The sequence below is a fragment of the Entelurus aequoreus genome, linkage group LG07 (genome assembly GCF_033978785.1).
Source record: "Entelurus aequoreus isolate RoL-2023_Sb linkage group LG07, RoL_Eaeq_v1.1, whole genome shotgun sequence".
NCBI lineage: Eukaryota > Metazoa > Chordata > Actinopteri > Syngnathiformes > Syngnathidae > Entelurus > Entelurus aequoreus.
The window spans coordinates 75,285,987-75,301,424 of record NC_084737.1 but is presented as its reverse complement, the minus strand read 5'-3'; the positions used below and the strand labels follow the sequence as shown (position 1 = coordinate 75,301,424).

The 15,438-nt window shown below is 39.7% G+C and overlaps 1 protein-coding gene across 2 annotated transcripts in view; it reads left to right on the top strand.

Moving 5' to 3' along the window:
* Positions 1 to 10,776: 10,776 nt before the first annotated feature.
* The window catches only part of osbpl2b (oxysterol binding protein-like 2b), a 54,776-nt gene continuing 50,114 nt past the window's right edge, over positions 10,777 to 15,438 (top strand). The window contains exon 1 of one of the 2 annotated variants that reach the window (XM_062054493.1): positions 10,777 to 10,932. The gene's annotated coding sequence lies outside the window, so the exon portion shown is untranslated. The remainder of the gene's footprint in view (positions 10,933 to 15,438) is intronic. The other variant, XM_062054494.1, reaches the window with a different exon arrangement.

Here is a 15,438-nt window from a genome sequence, read left to right as displayed (position 1 = left end):
TACAGCTCTCCAAAAAGTGCACTTCCGCTGCTATTTGACATAACTGTTTGTTATGACGCTTTGACATTTTTGCACTTTATTTCTTTATTGAAAGAAAATTCTATGAAGACAAAAGTTGTTTGCAAATGTGGTTACAATGCTAAAAAATGAAAAGTTAAAGCTAAAAAAAGAAATACACTTCATTGAGTTAACATTATTTCTTTATAGGGGGAAAGATGTGATGTTATGAGCTAGGGAAAATAACAACTACACTACCCAGCATGCAACGGGAGTGACGAGCATGCGCGGTAGCCCCGAAAAGTGTTGTTGCATGTCGCCACCCGGCAGCTAAGAATGAGGTTATGAGCACGCTGTGAAAGTAAACATCAAGAACTCAGCCAACACGCCTCGTCTGCATTATTTATAATTAGACAGACAACACATATGCAGTGTGACATTGTTTTGTTTACGAGGAAAGAAATACAAAAGTTAAAAAAGGGAGATGTCATATATGTATGTGCTGCGGTTGCTTTAAGAACGTTGCGACAGCTGCCGTAAAGGAGGTGCGTTGCTAGCCTGGTTGCTATGTTTCCGGTTGGTCGTAAAAGTGTTCGTCATGTGTTTGTACCCTGCTCAAATCTCTCAGTAAAGTTATTCATTGGATTATACCTTTTGTTTTGAACTTTATTACACCTTGGAGTGATTTTTCCCGTCCATTGTTTTCCTGCTTTCGCTATCTGCGCCTAATGACTGAGCTACATGACTTCATTTCTTGTGATGTCCCACGGAGCATTTCTGGTCGGGACGGGATTCGTTCCCATGGATTCGAATAAAGAACCAACTCTTTTTCTTTACTATAGTGGTCTCGATAACGGGTACCGGTTCTCAAAAAGGGATTCGAGTCCGAGGACTCGGTTCTTTTCTTATCGAACAACCGGGGAAACCGGTTTCGAGTATCATCCCTAGTCATGAGCACACTGATGTATGGCAGCGAGGCCTGCACCACCTACACCAGACATGACAAACAGCTAAACAGCTTCCACCTGTGCTGTCTTCGCCGCATCCTGGGAGTCTCATGGCAGGACAAAGTTCCCAAACCGGAATGCTGCCACAAATATATTTATTATATTTGACCTTTCTTCTATCTCCTCATCTTTGTTCCAAAATGTTGGTGCTGTGTGTGAATGCCTCTTTGATGACGTTATGACGTCTGTGTTGAGTGAAGTGTTCCATGCTGGGTTTGCCACTATCCGGGTGGAACAAACCGTTTTGCATTTTTGATAGGGTGTATGGTAGTTATCCATCCATCCATCCTAAATTCTACCGCTTGTCCCTTTTGGGGTTGCAGGGGGTGCTGGAGCCTATCTCAGCTGCATTCGGGCGGAAGGCGGGGTACACCCTGGACAAGTCGCCACCTCATCGCAGGGCCAACACAGATAGACAGACAACATTCACACTCACATTCACACACTAGGGGACAATTTAGTGTTGCCAATCAACCTATCCCCAGGTGCATGTCTTTGGAGGTGGGAGGGAGCCGGAGTACCCGGAGGGAACCCACGCAGTCACGGGGAGAACATGCACACTCCACACAGAAAGATCCCGAGCCCGGGATTAAACTCAGGACTACTCAGGACCTTTGTATTGTGAGGCACATGCACTAACCCCTGTTCCACCGTGCTGCCGGTAGATAGTTAGACATTCTTTATTCGATTCAAGAAACCTCATTGCTGAACTTTTACAGCTGTATTAATATTATATTGACGTCACACACACACACATTTTATGTGAACAAAGATGGATACTTAAAACAGACAATTCTTCCGTGTGTGTTGATTTAAAGGCCTACTGAAATGCGATTTTCTTATTCAAATAGGGATAGCAGGTCCATTCTATGTGTCATACTTGATCATTTCGCGATATTGCCATATTTTGGCTGAAAGGATTTAGTAGAGAACATCGACGATAAAGTTCGCAATTTTTGGTCGCTGATAAAAAAGCCTTGCCTATACCGGAAGTAGCGTGACGTCACAGGTTGTGGAGCTCCTCACATCTGCACATTGTTTACGATCATGACCACCAGCAGCGAGAGCGATTCGGACCGAGAAAGCGACGATTTCCCCATTAATTTGAGCGAGGATGAAAGATTCGTGGATGAGGAAAGTGAGAGTGAAGGACTTGAGGGCAGTGGAAGCGATTCAGATAGGGAAGATGCTGTGTGAGGCGGGTGGGACCTGATATTCAGCTGGGAATGACTAAAACAGTAAATAAACACAAGATATATATATATACTCTATTAGCCACAACACAACCAGGCTTATATTTAATATGCCACAAATTAATCCCGCATAACAAACACCTCCCCCCTCCCGTCCATATAACCCGCCAATACAAATCAAACACCCGCACAACACACTCAATCCCACAGCCCAAAGTACCGTTCACCTCCGTTAAGTTCATACAGCACATATATTTCCCCAAAGTCCCCAAAGTTACGTACTTGACATGCACATAGCGGCACGCACGTACGGGCAAGCGATCAAATGTTTGGAAGCCGCAGCTGCGTACTCACGGTACCGTGTATCCAACTCAAAGTCCTCCTGGTAACAGTCTCTGTTGTCCCAGTTCTCCACAAGCCAATGGTAAAGCTTGACTGTCATCTTTCGGGAATGTAAACAATGAAACACCGGCTGCGTGTTTGTGTTGCTGCAGCCGGCCGCTAATACACCGCTTCCCACCTACAGCTTTCTTCTTTGCTGTCTCCATTGTTCATTGAACAAATTGCAAAAGATTCACCAACACAGATGTCCAGAATACTGCGGAATTTTGCGATGAAAACAGACGACTTAATAGCTGGCCACAATGGTGTCCCAAAATGTCCGCTACAATCCGTGACGTCACGCGCAAACGTCATCATACCGAGACGTTTTCAGCAGGATATTTCGCGGGAAATTTAAAATTGCACTTTACTAATCTAACCCGGCCGTATTGGCATGTGTTGCAATGTTACGATTTCATCATTGATATATAAACTATCAGACTGCGTGGTCGGTAGTAGTGGCTTTCAGTAGGCCTTTAAATAATTGTCAAAGGCATCTTTATGAATTATGTATGCTCGTGTGAGTGTCTGTATGTACAGTGTGTGACTGCCTCTTTGTGTATGAGTTTATGCATGGTCTTCTCTGAATGGAGACTATTTACTCCTCCACCGCCACTGTTCTCTACCTCTATTGCTCCGTCCATCCCATTCTCATCCAGTCTCTTCATACTTCTTCTCATTGAGCCGTAATGGTTGTTATATAATAGCAGGGGAATAAAAACTCCACTTGTGTGTTCAATGCTGAATACAACAATAGAAAATTATTACATGGAACTACTGTACAAAAGCCCTGAGAGAGCACACTGAGTTCAATGGCCCACCCGGTTATGTTTCTACAAACATAAATCTGACACCACTAACAAATGCATGTCTAAATATTATATGTATGGCTAGAATTGAACATACAAAAAAGGTTCATGTAAATAGGCATTGGGAAATAAGAAAGGCGAGAGAGATGGGCAAACCTGTAATGAAAATAACTCATCATGCACAATACTGTAAATTATTAATAAGACCAAACATAAAGTGAAGACACTTCATACCCCAGGCAATGTTAACATTGCAAGAGCGACAAATGTACTGTAGTTTAAAAAGTGCTGGTCATAGACCAGGGGTCGGCAACCCAAAACGTTGAAAGAGCCATATTGGACCAAAAATACAAAAAAGTTATCTGTCTGGAGCCGCAAACAATTAAAATAATTGTATAAGTGTTATAGTGATGGCAACACATTATGTACGTGGCTAATTAGCTATATTAGCCTACTATCAAAATGACTATGTGTCGCAGGCTGACGCAAATCTTCGTTGACAGAAATGTTGAAATGTAATATTTATTCGACACATTTTTACAACATTGGAAAACATTAGTAAAACTTATCAGAGGGTGAGATAACTCCTGGAAATGACCAAAGGTATAGATGTGTGTGTCCAAGTTAAAGGAAACGGCAGGCTGTCTTCTTCTAATGGATTTATGACAATCTTTTGATTGATTGATTGATTGAGACTTTTATTAGTAGGTTGCACAGTGAAGTACATATTCCGTACAATTGACCACTAAATGGTAACACCCGAATAAGTTTTTCAACTTGTTTAAGTCGGGGTCCACTTAAATTGATTCATGATACAGATATATACTATCATATATACTATCCTCATAATACAGTCATCACACAAGATAATCACATTGAATTATTTACATTATTTACAATCAGGGGTGTGGAGGGGGGGGGGATATGGACATCAAGTAGTGGACATAGAGAGAGAGAGAGAGAGAGAGAGAGAGAGAGAGGGAGAGAGAGAGAGAGAGAGAGAGAGAGAGAGATCAGAAGGCATAAGAAAAAGAAAAAGTATCTGCATTTGATTGTTTACATTTGATTATTAGCAATCCGGGGAGGGGGTTAGTTTAGGGTTGTAGCTGCCTGGAGGTGAACTTTTATTGCGGTTTTGAAGGAGGATAGAGATGCCCTTTCTTTTATACCTGTTGGGAGCGCATTCCACATTGATGTGGCATAGAAAGAGAATGAGTTAAGACCTTTGTTAGTTCGGAATCTGGGTTTAACGTGGTTAGTGGAGCACCCCCTGGTGTTGTGGTTATGGCGGTCATTTACGTTAAGGTCTTTGCAAGCTGGCTAACGTTTGCTGTGGTCTGGAACAACATGGCACACTAAAAACTATCAGAAATGCAGCCAATATTACATACAGATAATGTGTCATGAAACATGGAAAAATAAACTAAATACACAGAAGACATTAGTAAAGGAAATCAAATGAGCTCAAATATACCTACAAACGAGGCATAGTGATGCAATATGTACATACAGCTAGCCTAAATAGCATGTTAGCATCGATTAGCTTGCAGTCATGCAGTGACCAAATATGCCTTATCCATAACAAGTCAATAACATCAACAAAGCTCACCTTTGTGCATTCACGCACAGCATAAAGCGTTTGGTGGACAAAATGAGACAAAGAAGGAGTGGTATAAAACATGCATTTCTGTGGCAGCGTCGGAGAAAGTTACACATGTAAACAAACTGTTGAGTCACAGTCCACACAACGGTGAGTTCAAGGGCCGCTGAAATTAGTAGGACAAAACGGCGCTCGCCAAATACTCTCATCAGTGAAGCATAAACACAAACCTATCAAACAGTGGGTTTTGTAACAATTAGGAAGCTTTGTGTCACGTTTGTCCTCCTACAGAAACCATATCACAACAAAAAATATATTTTTCACCCCATTTTTTTCCCATTTCCATACATTTTTGAAAAAGCTCCATGGAGCTCCATGGAGCCGCGGGTTGCTGTTCTTTTCTGCTCTGCCCCCCTCTCCTGCGTGGAGAGGTTATCAGGTGACCACAGAGTCGGGACCCGGGGTGGACCACTCATCTGTGCATCAGTTGGGAACGTCTCTGCGCTGTTGACTTGTCTCCATTCAAGATGATCCCCTGCTGGCCCCACTATGGACTGGACTCTCACACTATTAACTAGATCCACTCGACATCCATTGCACCGGTCGCCCAGGGGCCAGTAGGGTCCCCACATCTGCAGTCCCCTCCAAGGTTTCTCGTTGTTCCCATTGGGTTGAGTTTTTTCTCGCCCTGATGTGGGATCTGAGCCGAGGATGTCGTTGTGGCTTGTGCAGACCTTTGAGACACTTGTGATTAAGGGTTATTTAAATGAACTTCGATTGATTGATGGACCAGTGTAATATAAAATGGGCAAAATGGAAGAGAACATTGTATTATACGTTGGTTTGTCTAAAAGCAGTTTTGAAGAGGTAGGTTTTCAACAGTCTTTTAAATGTTGTTGGGTTATATGACATGAGCGGTTGGAAAGGGGGAGAGTGTTCCAGTGGGTGGTTGCAGCAATGGAGAAGGCACGATCCCCTCAGGTTTGGTGTTGGGTTCTATGAGGAGGGGACAGCAGGTGGTGGTTTGTAGAACTTACAGGTTTTTTAACAGGAATGTGGGGGAGTGAGGAGGTCAGAGAGGTGGAAGGGGCAATGTTGTGGAGGGCTTCATGGGTCAGGAGAAGGATTTTGAAGTGAATGCACTGCGGGACGGGTAGCCAGTGAAGTTCTTTTAGATCAAGGGTGATGTGGACATTTAGCGACGGGAATAAGGGAGGAGGCGTGCAGCTGAGTTTTGGATGAGTTGAGGTTTGTGGAGGAGTTTGGAAGATGAACCATAAAGGATGTTGTTGCAGTATTCTAGTCTGGAGCTGATGAATGCATGAATGAGTGTTTCAGGGGAAGAGAAGGAGAGGAAGGGTCGGAGACAAGCAATATTTCTGAGGTGGAGGTAGGCTGTTTTAGTGATGTGTTTGACATTATCTTCAAATGAAAAGTTATTGCCCAAGATGCGACAAAGGTTCCGGATGTGCATGGAGGGGGACAAGGTGAGGTTCTTTAAAGATATGGTGAAATCTTTGACAGAATTGGTGAGAGATTTTGGACCATTGAGTTTGAGAAAGTCATTCATTGTTCATCCAGATGTTTATGTCAGTGAAGCAGTTGGTGACGATGATGTGGGTGACAGGGGTGATGGACCGGGTTGAAATGGAGGTCTGTATATCAACAGATAGTTGAGGCCATGTTGATGTATTATTTGTCCGAGTGGGAGTATGAACAGGGTGAAGAGGAGAAGTCCTCCTCGGGGGACACTTTGGGACAGGGGGCCGATGGATGACTTGCAGTTATTGATGGATATAAATGTCGGTCAGGTATGATTTAATTCAGGAGAGTGCAGAGAGGGTGATGGTGAAGGATGATTCCAAGCCGGAGAGAAGAATGCCGTGATATATGGTGTCAAAAACCGTGGTGAGATCCAGAAAAATTAGGAGATTGAAGTGGTCTGAGTCAGATGCGAGGAGGAGGTCATTTGTGACCTTGATGAGGGCTGTTTCAGTGCTGTGGTTGGAACAGAAATCAGACTGAAATGGATCGGGGAGATTGTTGATATTGAGGTGAGTTGTTATTGTTATATAGTGGCTTGCCGCTGCACGTTCCAATATTTTAGACAGAAAAGGGATGTCCAGGTTATTTGAGGATGGGTGTGACTGAGGCGGTTTTGAATGATGAGGGAACAAAACCGTAGGTGAGGGAAGAGTTAATTATGTCAGTAATTGGACAGGAGGCACTCTTCCATAAGTGATGAGGGGATAGGATCAAGTACACAGAACTGGAGTTTTTGGATTTATAAATGAGATTAACTATATCGGATTGGGACATGGATAGGTAATGTGTTAGAGCAGGGGTTCTCAAATTGTGGTACGCATACCACTAGTGGTACATGGGCTCCATCTAGTAGTACGCCAAATAATCACTTCATTAAATATTGTAATGACGATACTCGAGCCGTTAACAAAGTTTTATCATCCTTCAATGGAAGTCTTTGCAATTAAACTACTGTAGGCCATAATCGACGCCAAAATAAACAATTAAGTCACAAATAGAACCCAGTGTTTCCCATAAACTGCCAAGATACCAGTGGGCGTGGCTATGGGCGTGGTCACCATGACATCATCGACTAATTTGCATAATTTACTACAATGATATGATTTTCTCTAAAAAGGCTCAAAAAATGTATACTTACTAATTAATAATAACAGTTTTGTTTTGAACGTCCATCCATCCATCCATCCATCCGTCCATTTTACAATATAATTACAACACTTTATGTACATATTTATATACAGATTTGAACAATAAGTTATTCACTGAAATATATTTATTAACTGTGGTTCTTACAAAAAATATATCTTATAAAATATAAAAGCTAAAATGTCTCTTAAAGCTCTGCCCCTTTAATTAGTGCATACTAAATAATTTAACTTTAGCCTACTACTACAACCATATTATTTACCAGCAACATAAAGTGAAACAGAGGCAGAGGTGTCCTGCCACAGTCAGTAACAAATAAACAGAAAACAGTAGTTGTCAAATACAAATAAGGCAACAAGAGAAGTATCCTACACTTCTCTTTTGTAAAGTAAATCTGAACAGCCTATATGGGCATCTACATCAATTATATGATTTGCCTGAGAAGCTGGACAAGACAACAAAAAAAAAAAGTTTTATTTTATTTGTGGCGGACGTAATTCTTTCGTGGCGGGCCCCCACAAATAAATGAATGTGTGGGAAACACTGGAACCGTCTTACTCCGGCATTTCTATCACTCCACACACGTGGGAATTGTATGATCTTCACATTCTCCGCTTACGTCTGTTATCCATCCATCCATCCAGCCAATCGACGCGCAGAACACTTGAACACAAAGACGGACATTGGCAGATTAAGCTACACGTAACAATGAATTTATATATATGTTTTCATATTTATTTGAGCACATGGTTTATTCAACTTTTATGTGCAATTTTTATTTGATTTGACTCATTATCTAAGTACAGTGTTTAATAAACAACTGTGTTATACAGTACAGGCCAAAAGTTTGGACACACCTCCTCATTCAATGTGTTTTCTTTATTTTCGTGACTATTTACATTGTAGATTGTCACTGAAGGCATCAAAACCATGAATGAACACATGTGGAGTTATGTACTTAACAAAAAAAGGGTGAAATAACTGAAAACATGTTTTATATTCTAGTTTCTTCAAAATAGCCACCCTTTGCTCTGATTACTGCTTTGCACACTCTTGGCATTCTCTGGATGAGCTTCAAGCACACCTGTGAAGTGAAAACCATTTCCGGTGACTACCTCTTGAAGCTTATCTAGGTGATGTATTATTAAGTTCAAAATTAACATTAGTTGGTATAAGTTCCCTTTTACACAACAAATCGAGCTCCTGTATTCTGCGATTTCCTTGATACCAGTCCAGAGTGAAGTCAGTTGGAATTGGAATTGAACACAATGGTTAGAACAGTGTTTTTCAACCTTTTTTGAGCCAAGGCACATTTTTGGGGTTGAAAAAATGCGGCGGCACACCACCAGCAGAAATCATTAAAAAAACGAAACTCAGTTGACAGTAAAAAGCCGTTGTCGTAATTGTTGGATATGAATTTAAACCATAACCAAGCATGCATCAATATAGCTCTTGTCTCAAAGTAGGTGTACTGTCACCACCTGTCACATCACACCCTGACTTATTCAGACTTTTTTTGCGGTTTTCCTGTGTGTAGTGTTTTAGTTCTTGTCTTGCGCTCCTATTTTGGTGGCTTTTTCTCTTTTTTTGGTGTTTTGCTGTAGCAGTTTCATGTCTTCCTTTGAGCGATATCTCCCACATGTTTTTATCCTTCTTCGTGGGGACATTGTCGATTGTCATGTCATGTTCGGATGTACATTGTGGACGCCATCTTTGCTCCACAGTAAGTCTTTGCTGTCGTCCAGCATTCTGTTTTTGTTTACTTTGAAGCCAGTTCAGTTTTTGTTTTGTTCTGCATAGCCTTCCCTAAGCTTCAATGCCTTTTCTTAGGGGCACTTACCTTTTGTTTATTTTTTGTTTAAGCATTAAATACCTTTTTATCTGCAAGCTGCCTCCCGCTGTTTCCGACATCTACAAAGCAATTAGCTACCTGCTGCCACCTACTAATATGGAAGAGTATTACACGGTTACTCTGCCGAGCTCTAAACCAGTGGTTCTTAACCTGGGTTCGATCGAACCCTAGGGGTTCGGTGAGTCGGCCTCAGGGGTTCGGCAGAGCCTCCGTTGCAGCGGTCAAGACACACCAGACTCATGAATTGATTAACGTGGACCCCGACTTAATTAAACAAGTTGAAAAACTTATTTCGGGTGTTAATATTTAATGATCAATTGTACGGAATATGTACTGTACTGTGCAATCTACTAATACAAGTTTCATTCAATCAATCAATCGTGTAAATAATAACTTCTCCCTATCGGCGTATCTGTACTGTAAAGTTAACATTTGAATGACAATAAAAAGGACGTCTAAGTATAAGTATTATGGATACCCCCAAACAATGTTCCCTCTAAGATCTACCCCAGTCTGCTGACATGCAAGCAGAGTAGTAGATTTTTGTAAAAAGCTTTTACAATTGTAAAGGACAATGTTTTATCAACTGAGTGCAATAATGTACATTTGTTTTAACTATTAAATGAACCAAAAATATGACTTATTTTATCTTTGTGAAAATATTGGACACAGTGTGTTGTCAAGCTTATGAGATGCGATGCAAGTGTAAGCCACTGTGACACTATTGTTCTTTTTTTTAATATACATGTCTAATGATAATGTCAATGAGGGATTTTTAATCACTAGTATGTTGAAATTGTAACTAATATTGATACTGTTGTTGATAATATTCATTTTTGTTTCACTGCTTTTGGTTTGTTCTGTGTCGTGTTTGTGTCTCCTCTCAATTGCTCTGTTTATTGCAGTTCTGAGTGTTGCTGGGTTGGGTTTGGTTTTGGAATTGGATTGCATTGTTATGGTATTGCTGTGTATTGTTTTGTTGGATTGATTAATTTAAAAAAATAAAACTTTTTTTTTTTAAAATAAATAAATAAAAAATAGATTTTTTTAAAAATGAGAATCGATTCTGAATCGCACAACGTGAGAATCGCGATTCGAATTCGAATCAATTTTTTCCCACACCCCTAAAAAGTGCACTCTGACCTGCATATTGCACCACTTTTTTTTAGGGTTGTTTTTTTCCTCTACCCATTCCATTCCTATCAAACCGCCGAACTGCATTACTATTGGTCAGTGAGGAGACCCGCCCTCACACCTGATTGGCTGTCCGTCATGTCTGTCAGTCGTCCATACCCACCCCCGCCGCTAGCGACTTCCGCTTCTGTGTCAAACCCCAAAGCTCCACTGCAAGTTCCTTTTCCTGGACTTTGTCAACGCGTTTACGCTGCTGAACGACGGACAGGTAAGAGATGTTTCCATAGCGTTCTTCATACCCGCTATTATTTGTCAAATGTTGGCCGCGGTTGAGCGTTTTAAATGTCAGTTTGACTCCCTTTAGGCTGTGCTAGTTAGCCCTGCGCCTCTTAGCCACATTGCTAACGTTAGCTGTCAAGCAGGTCCCTGATGATGTCCTGTCAGGGTTAGAGCTGTGTACTCTATATTATAAATATGGCTTAGAAGTATCATTTAAAGTTGTTTAAACTGCTTTGTTTACTTTAACTCTGATTACAGGAGCTTATCTTGATGTATTAGACCAATTTCTGTACAGAACGTGGTAGCAGCCAACTCGGCAATTGGGGTAGTTTTCCCCCCACTACTTGCCTACTGTGTCGATACTACTATGATTACACCGATACCTTTTAACATAAAAAAATCTTATTTCTGTTTTTTTAAATTTATATTAAGTTTATAAACTCAGGAAATATCAGAATCAGAATACCTTTATTGTTGTTGTATGGAAACAACGAAATTGGACAGCAATCCAGCTCAGTGCTTTTAAACCAACCTACATAAAATAAACTTAAGACAACAAACAATAATCCAATCCAATCAATCCACTTTATTTATATAGCACATTCAATTTTTTTTCATTGACATCCAGCATCAGACCGTCCTATCCATTACATAATATTCACATAAATCATATATCTTTAGATATATGATTTATGTGAATATTATATTAAATTATATTAACATTTAGGGCAGACAATATATTGTCTGCCCTAAATGTCAAAATATTTTTGTTTATATCCCATCCATACCACCTCCCCACCCCCCCCAAAAAAGAAACAACAACAAAAACAACAAAGTAATATCTACAAATACATCGATTAAATTAAATAAACAGAAAAAAAGAAAAGAAAAAAAAGGAAATAATAATATATTAATAACAATAATAATCAGAAATAAAATATAAACATATATATATATATATATATATATATATATATATATATATATATATATATATATATATATATATATATATATATATATATATACACGTACACACACATACATACATATAAATATATACATACATACATATACACATACTTCATACTGGGAAAATTGGGTCAACTATGTTACGCCCCATAAACCTGACTTTAATTTTTTGAATTAGTGATTGTACTTCAAAAAAAAAAAAAAAAAGAAAGAAAAAAAAAGTTATTAATCACTTTTTTTTTCTTTCTTTTTTTAAATTTTTTTTTAAGTACAATCAAAAAAAAAAAAGAAAAAAAAGTGATTAATCACTTATTATTATTATTATTATTTTTTTTTTTGAAGTACAATCACTAATTCGAAAAATTAAAGTCAGGTTTGTGGGGCGTAACATAGTTGACCCAATTTTCCCAGTATGAAGTACACTTCTCCAATTTATAATTAATAAAGGCAGTTATCTTCTCCATTTTATATATGTCCATTGTTGTTTCCATCCATTGCTTCAAAGTTGGGCTCTCCTGGGATATCCATTTCCCAGTAATGGTCTTTTTTACAGGCCACCAGTAGGATATTCATTAAGTGTTTATCTTTCTTCAGCCAGTCCTGAGGTACATGTCCAAAAAAAAGTTTTACTTTCGAGGGGTATTTCACGTTTGAAAATATCCTGTAGGGCTTGGTGTATCTCTTTCCAATAGTCCTTTATGGTGGAGCAGTCCCAGAAAACATGGTAGTGATTTGCATTTGAACTCCCACAATTTGTCCAGCAGGCAGGGGAGTTGTTATCATAGTGAGACTTCTGAGAAGGTGTAATAAAAAATCTGATCAAACTTTTCCAGACAAACTCCCTCCACTTGGGTGAGCTGGTACAAGTCCATTGATATTTCCATATTATTGTCCATTCTTCCTCAGATATAGTTATCCCTCCTTCCTTCTCCCATTTTGTTTTAATATATGAAGTTGAATATGATTTCATATTCAACAGACCCTTATACAAGCATGAAACGGTTCTATCAATAATTTCTGAATTGTAGGCTTTTGTGAACAGTTCAATCAAACATATACTCGTCTTTGTGACACTTTTCACCTTCATATTAACAAAATGCCGCAACTGCAAATATCGATAGAAGTCTTGGTTTTCTAATATACATGTCCTTTTAATAGTTTCAAAACTAAGCATTTTTTAATCTTTCATTACACTACATAAAGCTGTTATACCCTTGGGATATCTAGTCCTTAAAGGCCTACTGAAAGCCACTACTACCGACCACGCAGTCTGATAGTTTATACATCAATGATGAAATCTTAACATTGCAACACATGCCAATACGGCCGGGTTAACTTATAAAGTGCAATTTTAAATTTCCCGCAAAACTTCCGGTTGAAAACGTCTCTGTATGATGACGTATGCGTGTGACGTCAATGGTTGAAACGGAAGTATTCGGACCCCATTGGATCCCATACAAAAAGCTCTGATTTCATCGCAAAATTCCACAGTATTCTGGACATCTGTGTTGGTGAATCTTTTGCAATTTGTTTAATGAGCAATGAAGACTGCAAAGAAGAAAGCTGTAGGTGGGATCGGTGTAATAGCGGCGGACTACAGCAACACAACCAGGAGGACTTTGAGATGGATAGCAGACGCGCTATCCGATGCTAGCCGCCGACCGCATCTATGATCGGGTGAAGTCCTTCGTTGCTCCGTCGATCGCTGGAACGCAGGTGAGCACGGGTGTTGATGAGCAGATGAGGGCTGGCGTAGGTGGAGTGCTAATGTTTTTATCATAGCTCTGACGAGGTCCCGTAGCTAAGTTAGCTTCAATGGCGTCGTTAGCAACAGCATTGTTAAGCTTCGCCAGGCTGGAAAGCATTAACCGTGTAGTTACATGTCCATGGTTTAATAGTATTGTTGATTTTCTGTCTATCCTTCCAGTCAGGGGTTTATTTCTTTTGTTTCTATCTGCATTTAAGCCCGATGCTATCACGTTAGCTCTGTGAGGTCCGGTAGATAAGTTACCTTCAATGGCGTCCTTAGCAACAGCATTGTTAACCTTCGCCAGGCTGCAAAGCAATAACCGTGTAGTTACATGTCCATGGTTTAATAGTATTGTTGATTTTCTGTCTATCCTTCCAGTCAGGGGTTTATTTCTTTTGTTTCTATCTGCATTTAAGCCCGATGCTATCACGTTAGCTCCGTAGCTAAAGAGCTTCGCCAATGTATTGTCGTGGAGATAAAAGTCACTGTGAATGTCCATTTCGCGTTCTCGACTCTCATTTTCAAGAGGATATAGTATCCGAGGTGGTTTAAAATAAAAATCCGTGATCCACAATAGAAAAAGGAGAAAGTGTGGAATCCAATGAACCCTTGTACCTAAGTTACGGTCAGAGCGAAAAAAGATACGTCCTGCACTGCACTCTAGTCCTTCACTCTTACGTTCCTCATCCGCAAATCTTTCATCCTCGCTCAAATTAATGGGGTAATCGTCGCTTTCTCGGTCCGAATCGCTCTCGCTGCATTGTAAACAATGGGGAAAAGAGAGGAGCCCTTCAACCTGTGACGTCACGCTACTTCCGGTACAGGCAAGGCTTTTTTTATCAGCGACCAAAACTTTATCGTCGATGTTCTCTACTAAATCCTTTCAGCAAAAATATGGCAATATCGCGAAATGATCAAGTATGACACATAGAATGGATCTGCTATCCCCGTTTAAATTTTAAAAAATCATTTCAGTAAGCCTTTAAATCTTGAGTCTAATTTATTAGGTGTAAACTCTGTATCATAGGCACACCATTTAAGAAATGCAATATCATTCTCCAGTTTGTATTCCTTTATAATCATTTTCCACACTTTAAGGGTCCATTTCCCCCAGGGGTTATCAATGTTATTTATGTGGGTTTGTAAATTGCTATCCGCCAGGATTGCTTGTATGGGGATGGAGAGCATTTCTTCGTCAATAATTTTCCATTGAGCAATGTATGACTGGTTGCACCAGCATATCACTGCTCTCATCTGGGCTGCAAAATAGTTATATCAGAGGCAGGATAAACCCCATCCTCCCTTTTGTTTGACCAATTGTAAAGTTTTGAGACAAACTCTTGGCCTTTTACTTTGCCATATAAACCTTGATAGCATTTTGTACCATTCATTGAATTGGTTTTGGTTAATCTCTATTGGCAGGGCTTGAAATAGGTACAGCAGTCTTGGCAGTACATTTATTTTACTGGAATCAATTCTAGAACTAAGGCTAAAAAAAGGAATTAAATTCCATCTTGCTATGTCATTTTTTAATTTTTTTATGTATGGGTAGATAATTGTATTCTGATAATTTTGTTAGATCTTTTGGCAAAGTAATGCCCAGGTATTTAAAAGACTCTGTTTGCCATATCAGAGGGTATCTACTTCTGATTTCCCCTGGTGGGTTATATTTATATGAGAGTATATGGGTTTTACCTATATTGATTTTATATCCTGATATATAGCACATTTAAACAACAAAATGTTTCCAAAGTGCTGCACAACAATATTAAA